Here is a 9,115-nt window from a genome sequence, read left to right as displayed (position 1 = left end):
TATACATATATACATATATACATATATACATATATACATATATACATATATACATATATACATATATACATATATACATATATACATATATACATATATGTGTTTCTTACTACTTTTTGGATCACAGCCCGAGCCTCAGGGAGACGAGAAAGAGGTGGGACATACACAATTAGAGTATGTGAATACAGGAAATGATCTCAGAGCATATCTTAGAAAGGCAGTAATGACTGGAGAGATCCAGTAATGACTGGAGAGAATAGTAAGAATAGAAGGATGTGTTTGAAGCTAGCCACATCACTCCATGGCCCTTGTCCAAGTGGAATAAAATTATTTCTGGGGAAAAAAGAGAAGCATACATCTCTGACTTATTTCTGACCACTGCATGCTTTAATTTTTATTGCAACATCACCATTTCCTGTGAAGTCTGTTACTTTTAAAGAAGCCAGAGGCATTATCTGTAACTTCATGTTATTTCTCATCAAATCGTTGTGGTAAAAGTTTCTAGAAAACATGTTCATACTCAACATGCTCCATATTTCAAACACAAAGATTTGTAAACTTCACAAGGAATCAGCGCTCATGAATAAGCAGATGTGATATTGTTTTTTTTTTTAAAAAAGAGCCTTCACACCAATCCCCCCTCTCTCTCTCCTCTCTCTCTCTCTCTCTCTCTCTCTCTCTCTCTCTCTCTCTCTCTCTCATACAAAGAGGACTCCTCGGCCCCCTCTCATTTGTCTGGATTTTGTATCCATCCACTTCTATCTGGTCCAGCATCTAATTAACAGCACAGTGCATCTGGCAGATGCTTCATTTTTCAGGAACTGAGGACACTGTCTGCAGTCAGGTCACACACCCAAATTAGCTGGCCCTCCCTGCACAAACCATAGTCCCACTCATTCTGTAGTAAGCTCCGCTGGCTCACATTTAAATGATGCTCTTAATCTTTATCCCTCCTTTTTCTCTTTCTTAAGAATTATACAGGAAATCCTAGAGCCAAATAACTGCTCAGCTCACAGCTTTTCCATAAGTCTGCCATAAAGGACAATGACTGCAAAAGCAACTGCAGAGCAATGTGGAAGATAATGTTCTATACTTTGCAAGCAAATTTCTGTCTGTTGAAATGGGCTGGTTTGCTCACCCGACTTTTCAGTCCCTGGCCTTAATGGAACCGTGGCCTTGGGGAAAAGCAAAAGTGAAGAAGTGAATGGGTAATATAGAAGTAATATTCTTTGCTGTAATTTAAAAGAATGCAGTGTTTCCCCAACAGAACCTCTGTGCCGAGCAAGAGACAGTAGTCATCTTTATCCGCAACAAATTTGATCAGCATAAATTCAAATCTCTCTTTCAGCAAATAGCTTAGAAGTTTATTAGTCACTGTAATATTAGCTTTCTTTGTTTTAAAAACATTATCATTCTTAAACATGTTTTTGCAGTTGTCAAATTTCTTTTTTTTCTTTTGTTTCTTTGTGGTTTCTTTTAGCCTTTTCTGTCAATAATACTCTCATTGGTAGATTTTTAATAAGGCCAATATTATAGGCATAATTGTCGCAAGGAGGTGTTCACACAACATCAACCTCAAAATCACAGACTTAAAGTCTGTCCTAGTTAGGTTTCTATTGTTGCAACATACACCAAATGCAACTCCCTTTTCCTCCCAAAATCTCCCAAGAAAGGTTAACATCCATATTGCTGTTCATCAAAGGAAATCAGGACAGGAACTGAAACAGGGCCAGAACCTGAAAGCAAGAGCTGATGCAGAGGCCATGGAGAGGGGCTGCTTAGTGGCTTGTTCAACTTGTCTCTTATAGAACACAGACCCACCAGCCCAGGGATGGCTCCACCCACCATGGGCTGGGTCCTTCTCCATTGATCACTACTTAAGAAGATACAGAAGACTAACCAGTCAACTAACCTGGCCCCTTGGGAGCTCTCAGAGACTGAGCCTCCAACCAGAGAACATACACGGGCTCTTAGGAGGCCCCCCACACATGTAGCAGACACACAACTCAGTCTCCATGGCCACCTTTTCTGGCCTCAGTGGGAGAAGATACAAGGACTTTATGTTCCAGGATGGGGTTATGCAGAGGGGTAGCACTCTCTCAGAGGTGAAGGGCAAGGACGATGGAGGGAGGGACGTTTTATTAATGAATTAAAAATAATAGAAGAAAAAAAGAAAATGACTTACAGGGGATATTATGGAGGCATTTTTTCTCAATTTAAGTTTTCTCCTGTCCAGTTCCTCAAGCTTGTGTCAAATTGACATAAAACTAGCCAGGACAGTCTCTCGATAAGCTGCTGAGGAGAAGTATGCTCAGAGCCAAATCAGATATGCTGCGGTACAGCCAGTGCTGAAGCACCAACTGAAGGAAGCCCACCTCACAGACTGGTTTGGATGCAAACTTCAAAATCAAGAGCTGCACAGGCATGTGTTTGCTCAAGCCTGCTGTTCTTGTCTTTGGATCTCATAGTCCTCTAGTCATGGGAGTGAGGGTCTACACAGAGATGCTCTATAACGCACGGGCAAGCCTTTGAGAAGATGCCATTGATGCAAACCCTACAGAAAAAGGTTCTAGGATACAATATAAAACAGGCTCTAGCCAGAGAATCGAGTGAAGCTTTTACACATGAAACAGAAGGAGAAGGGAGAAGTCCAAAGCTGAGATGGTCATCTCTTACCACCAACTATACAGCCATGGAAAATATTCGAAATGGAGTCTCTCAAATATGTCATTTTATATCATTTGTATGTGTTTATGTCACGAAAGACAATGCCCCAGATAAAACATCTTACGCCATCAAATAAAACCCTCAGTGTTATAGATGAGTATCACCACCTACCTCACCACCACCACACACCCAACCAGCATAGGTCTTTGGTTATGTGCTGCGACCTGATGACAAGGTTCTATCGCTGAGCGTGTAATACATGTCATTGAACAATGAGAGGAAGATCTGGTGTCCTTATAGGCCTCACCCCAACTGGCTAGCATTTATGGTGCTTGAAGGTTCTCTGCACACTACTAGAGGTAGTACTTAATCACCAGTACCAAGCAGCTACAAACCCTGAGACCTACAACAGCTGCCTGCCTGCAAGGGGACTGGTGAAATAGTGGTACAAAGGTCATGGGAATCAGCAATGGCTGGATTTAAGGTTCACTGCATGAGCTGACGTGGCTAAAGTAGGTATATGAACACTAGGACCCTGACAGGTAGGGAGGGTTGTTGGTGAATTGTTGGTTGGTTATTGTTGGTCACTGTTTGTTAAGTAGTCATGTGCAAAGAAGAAAGAAGAAGAAACTAGATATCCTGATGGCGAAGATCAAATTTGCCCCAAAGGAACTCGACTCCCCCAATCAGCAGAAAGTCTAACGATAATGTCACCCCCTTTATTCAGGGATCTCTTTCCTCTTTATCCTTTTTTCCTCTCTTATTTATTGTTCTGGGGTTTAGAGGGCTGAAGAAACAGCTACAGAATGTGGACACAAAGTCCAACCCCTAACCAAGAAGCTTTTTGCAACAGAAACCTTATTCGGTCATTAGAGAAGCTTTTTCCAGCAGCCGATAAGAACAGATGCAAAGACTAAAAGCCAGACATTACATCGAGACATAGTTTAAATGGGTTGTCTGCATCAAATTGCTCCTGTCAGACCTCAGGGAACCCCAAACAGCAGGAGGCAGAAAGATTTTAAGAGCCAGAGAGGATGGAGGACACCAGGAGAAAAAGGACTTCCAAAACAACTAAACAAGTGGCTTATGAATCACAGACTGAAGCAGCAAGCACAGGGCTCAAGTACTATATCTATATCTATATCTATATCTATATCTATATCTATATCTATATCTATATCTATATCTATATCTATATCTATATCTATATCTATATCCATATCCATATCCATATCCATATCCATATCCATATCCATCTATCTATCTATCTCCATCTCCATCTCCATCTCCATCTCCATCTCCATCTCCATCTCCATCTCCATATCTATCTATCTATCTATCTATCTATCTACACATATATAATTACTTCCAGCTTAGTAATTTTATAGTTCTCCTGAGTGTGAGAATAAATGGGTCTCTCTGATTCTTGTGTCTGCTCTTGGAATTCTTTCTCGAGTTTCTATGTTCAACTTCAGTATGATAGTTTTGCTTTATTATATTTTGTTTGGTCATGTTCGGTTGTTTAAAAAAAAAAAGGAAATTCCAAATGTTCTTGTCACCAAAGAATGCCAGAAGTCTGATGTGGTCACTATGCTAATTACTCTAACTTAATAATTATACTGATACAATATATACAGATATCCAATATTTACACCTATCACATAAATATAAATAAATTATATGTTCATTAAAAATAAGTAATTTTTAACTTTGGAAACAGCTGCTTGTGGGAAAATTTTTTTTAACCAGAAGTTACTGAAATATTGACAAAACAATTTTCATAAAATCTCAAACTTAATATATCTTAAATTGTATCTAGTTTATTGTAATATAACATAATTTCAACACATTCAATCATGAAAGCTCATGATAAGTCAGCTCTCTATTTACTCTAAACACAGACTAACTTATATGCACACCATCTCCATGATTTCTTTTTTGAACCTAACAGCTAGTGATAACTACTATGGTTAATCTCCCATACCTCTTATTGTACTCACTCTTTAAAATTTTATCCTTGTGCTCTTGTTTCCAGCCAAGATCTTAAGATGTTCTTGGAGCTGTACAATAAGCAGAACACTCCATGATGCTCAGGATATAGGCTGCTGAGAGGGCCGCACAGGTGGTGTTTCTCCAGTCTCAAGCAATGATGCAAAAATGGCTTCAGAATGAGCGCGCCTGCATCTAAGCAGGCATCACCTCCATTTTCTTCACTAGCAAATGCCTGCAGTGCTCCCCTGGCTTTCTTTCCTTGTTCTTCATGGTAGTCTGTTCTTCTCAGAAGACTTTGCAATTTAAACCTCTGAGATCTGATTTGACAACACCTTTAACGCTCATGTTTAACATTCACTAAGGAGTGAGTATATGCTTAAGAATGGAGCCACTGAGAGGAGAAGCAGGCTGCCTCCAGGTGCCACCTTTGGAAGTCAAAAACCTGAATATTTGGCATAGTCTCTATGGAATCTGCTTCTTAAAGCAGCTCTGTGATTTTCACATAGTTGGTTTATCACTGCTTCATCCCTGTTGTGTGAATGGTACCCAGAAAACTTGCATTCCAATGTGCACAATTAAAAATATGACTCTGCAAATTTTATTCTGATCTCTAATTTTCCCTACCCTGTAAAAGTTTTTCATTTTTAATTACAAATAGTGCTTACATGTATGGGGTTTAAAAAAACCCATCATTCTCAATTTAGAATCCAGTTTGGTATTATCTTGTCTAAGGGCATATCATCTATACTTTTCAGGTGACAAGGTCCAGAAACAAAACTGTCCCATGTTGGCCCTAGCCATGTTTGTCACACAAAGTCCAGAGATCATTATCACACCAAGGATCTTAGCTCATATCCCAATCACTGGCTATAGAACAAAAATGATCCTCTAGGCTCCATCTGAGGAGCTCTGGAAATAGCTACAGCATATGGTACAGCTCTGCTCTGTCCAGTAATAACACAGGGTCCATGAACCACACTGAAGTTGATGCTGTTTCCAATTCAAACACCAGAACCTGATTATTATTACAGTTTTATACTTCATCTCAGATTCTTGCCTTCCTTCTGAAGTTCTTGCCTATGTTACTGAGGTGATAATGTGACCAGAATGTCACATCCTAACTATATGTCCTTTGGCTTTAAAGAGATTTGCCTTTCTGTAACTCGATATTCTCACCTAAAATAAAATAATATAATTGTATAAATGCGAAGAATGAGATGACTTTTATCAACCATCTGTAAAAGATGCACAAGAGAAGGAATTGGGGGCAGGGGCTGCTCATTGCTCTATCCTAGCCTTAAGAAGAGATTTCGGTATGTACATAGTAGGATTCCTACACCACATAAAGAAGGAAGACTGAACAGTCCAAGTGGGGGAAATAGTTGGGGCACAACTACAACCATGAGTGCTGATTATTATTTTGTTATTATCAGCTATACATTCATTTTTTTCTAATTTTTCTTTTTCAGATGCGGGACTTCAAAATAACTAGTACCTGGTTTTCTCATAGAGACATTGAAAAACACTGTGTGAGAGAAGGAAAAGTCCTGGCCTAAATCAGTAGTTCTATTCTAACACAATAAATCAATTTTGAACATTTTCAAAACATTTTTTATGATGAATTCGTGAGCAGAGAAGATAGTACTATAAATATCCTACATGTTTTAGTAACAATAAAGAATGCTAACCACCAGATAATAGTGTTAATACATTAAAAGGGTATATTAGTGTCACCAAGAACAGGAAAAGAAAATCAATCAGATTTTTAACTACTAGGCATTGCATTGGATACTACAGTTGGGAATAAAAGAACAGAAAAGACCCATTCAAATTCTAAATAATTCTAATTCCAAAATTTAAAGTAATAAAATGACAAAAAAAAGTGCCAATCCTGTGAACTTACCATGGAAGAGCCAATTTTTTGAGTAAGACAATGTCACACATAATACTTTCTTGGCTGTCTCAAGTTCTGTGATTGATCTATATTTGCAATCAGGTCAGACACTGCACTAATACTTCTCTGTTAGTGAATTAAATTTTTCTAAAAGAGGAATTAATAGAGCTATTGATGACCCTCTTATTAAAACAAGAGTTTTTCTTGAATAAAATAATAACTTTAAGTTAAAATGTCTCGGTGAAAAGAGAAGCCATCCAAAAGACTAACTTATTTGCATTGTATAAATAATAAAGCTATGTTTACTGCTTTCTTATTTTGTGTGTGTGGGTGTATATATATATATATATATATATATATATATATATATATGGATTTTTCAGAATAAAATGTAAAGATAGATATCTACAAATCTTAACTACCTTCTTCAATCTCTGTTTTAATTACAAAACTACTATCTCATTATGGAAATGTTGCTATATTTTGAGAGACCATGGAATGATATGAAAAATTTAATTCTCAAAATACATTTAAAGCTTAAAAGGTCATAGGTAGGTAAAAATAGTCTGAAGAAAAAGAGACTATAATCATTTGTTCTAATATTGCAACTACTTGACGCTACTGGCTGGTTCATATTTTGTCCTTGTAGCTAGTAAGAAAAGCGTGTTGGATAGAAGGTAGCATCATCAGAGATGCAATAGCTAGGAGGTAGAACAGGAGCTGTTAGCTTCTATTTACTCATAGCCAAGTACCTGTTGAGACTAGACTGCTCATTTATTGATGATACCACCCCGGCATTGTCATAGCACTGGCAATGTCATAGCACTGGCAAAATGTCTGCATGCAATTTGCTTCCATTGTTCCTAGTTCCTGTGATTTATTCTCCATGCAATTACTCTTGAGGTTTCAGAGTCTAGACTTTATAACATGTACCAAAAAGCTCACACTTTTTAAATAAATCTTCATTCATGAACAGAACTATGAGTCTAGTGAGTTCTTCCTGGTTACTTTCAGATATATATGAAAAATAAAACCTTGTCAGCTTTAGTTTGCAGCTCAATTGAAGAAAGTACACAAACAGAGATCAAAGAAATTATAGAATCACAAAGAGTTCACAGTAAGGCACCTTCATTCTGCAGCATCAGAACTATAGCTCAGCTAGGAGATGAGCTTTAAGATCACATACTGCTCAATGCTGCATTGCATAGCATATCAGACTGTGATCTCCTAACTAGTTCTTGCTCTGCCACATTTGTCAAGTCTGCAGAGGCTGTGATATAACACACACACACACACACACATAAGTAAACCCATGCCAGACAATGTTCCTTTGTCTCTTACCAAGGCCTCTTTACAGAATATCTCCCATTACAGAATTCTTTCAAGATTTCTTTTTAGGAAAAATTACTGAACCAATTCTTCATGGAAGAGATGTATCTAGAGCTATCAGTAGCCCAGAACTAAAGGTACTTCCCACAGGGGAAGAAAGGCCTATTAAAACATAGCAATGCATATGTCAAGGTGCCCTTAAGACTAGCCAAGATGATTGTGATACCAGATAATAGGAAATATAAATTCTACTTCCTTCACTATTTTCTACATAGCCCTGAAAGGCAGCACTGCTACCTGGCCAAGACAAACTCCAACAGGGCAACCCATATACTCAGCTCTCTAAAAATATAGTGCTAAAATTAAAGTTTTAATCTACTATTTATTAGAATGATTATTGTCAGTCTTTATGAATACAGGAACACTTCTGAACATAATAGGTAAAAAGTCATTAATTGAAATGAAATACATTTTTTTCTGATATACTGACTTAGAGCTAATGTTTCTAATTAAATAACATTTGTAACTATGAATCTGAGGTAGCACATAATATCCCTATAGATAATGACTACATATAAATTATTTCCAAATTTTTTAAATAGAAAATTATAACCACTCCAGAGCCAAGATGAGTCTGGGATTCCTAGCATTATTCCACTGGGATTTCTTAAGAAGATATGGAGTGGTTAATTCATTAAGGCAAGTAAACAAGATGAAAAATGACAAAGGTATCTTTAGCACCATTCTTAGAAGACAGGAATCTTTGCTGATACAAAAGCTAAGAAATCAGAAATGTTAATGGTATTCATTTTACCACCCACAAAACTACTAAAGGACCAGATTGTTAGTATCTTCATACGGTAAATTTTTTTACACATGGTTCTTATTGAACCCAAGTATTTACTACTGAGGTGTCAAGATATAGTAAGAGAAATGCCCAGAAAGGTAAGAGTAAACATGTTACTGTTTCCAGGTTTCCACCAGCTAGTCTACCATCACTTCCTGGTGTGGCAGTAGAATCATCAGTCTCCTATCTTCCCTATGCTAGGCAAGGAAGCAATTCACCTGCCAAGGATTGAGTGTTCTGCTTTATTCCAAGTCCAATTGAGACATTACAGGTTCAATTAATTAGTCATCAATCTATTCTTAGCACAAATGTTCTTTATATTCCATTATCCTAATTAACCCTGAAGGCACAGCGATATTGCAATAGAGGCTTAGAGGTAATAAATT

This window comes from Mus pahari, chromosome 1 (genome assembly GCF_900095145.1).
Source record: "Mus pahari chromosome 1, PAHARI_EIJ_v1.1, whole genome shotgun sequence".
NCBI classification, from domain to species: domain Eukaryota; kingdom Metazoa; phylum Chordata; class Mammalia; order Rodentia; family Muridae; genus Mus; species Mus pahari.
This window is presented reverse-complemented; position numbering follows the sequence as displayed.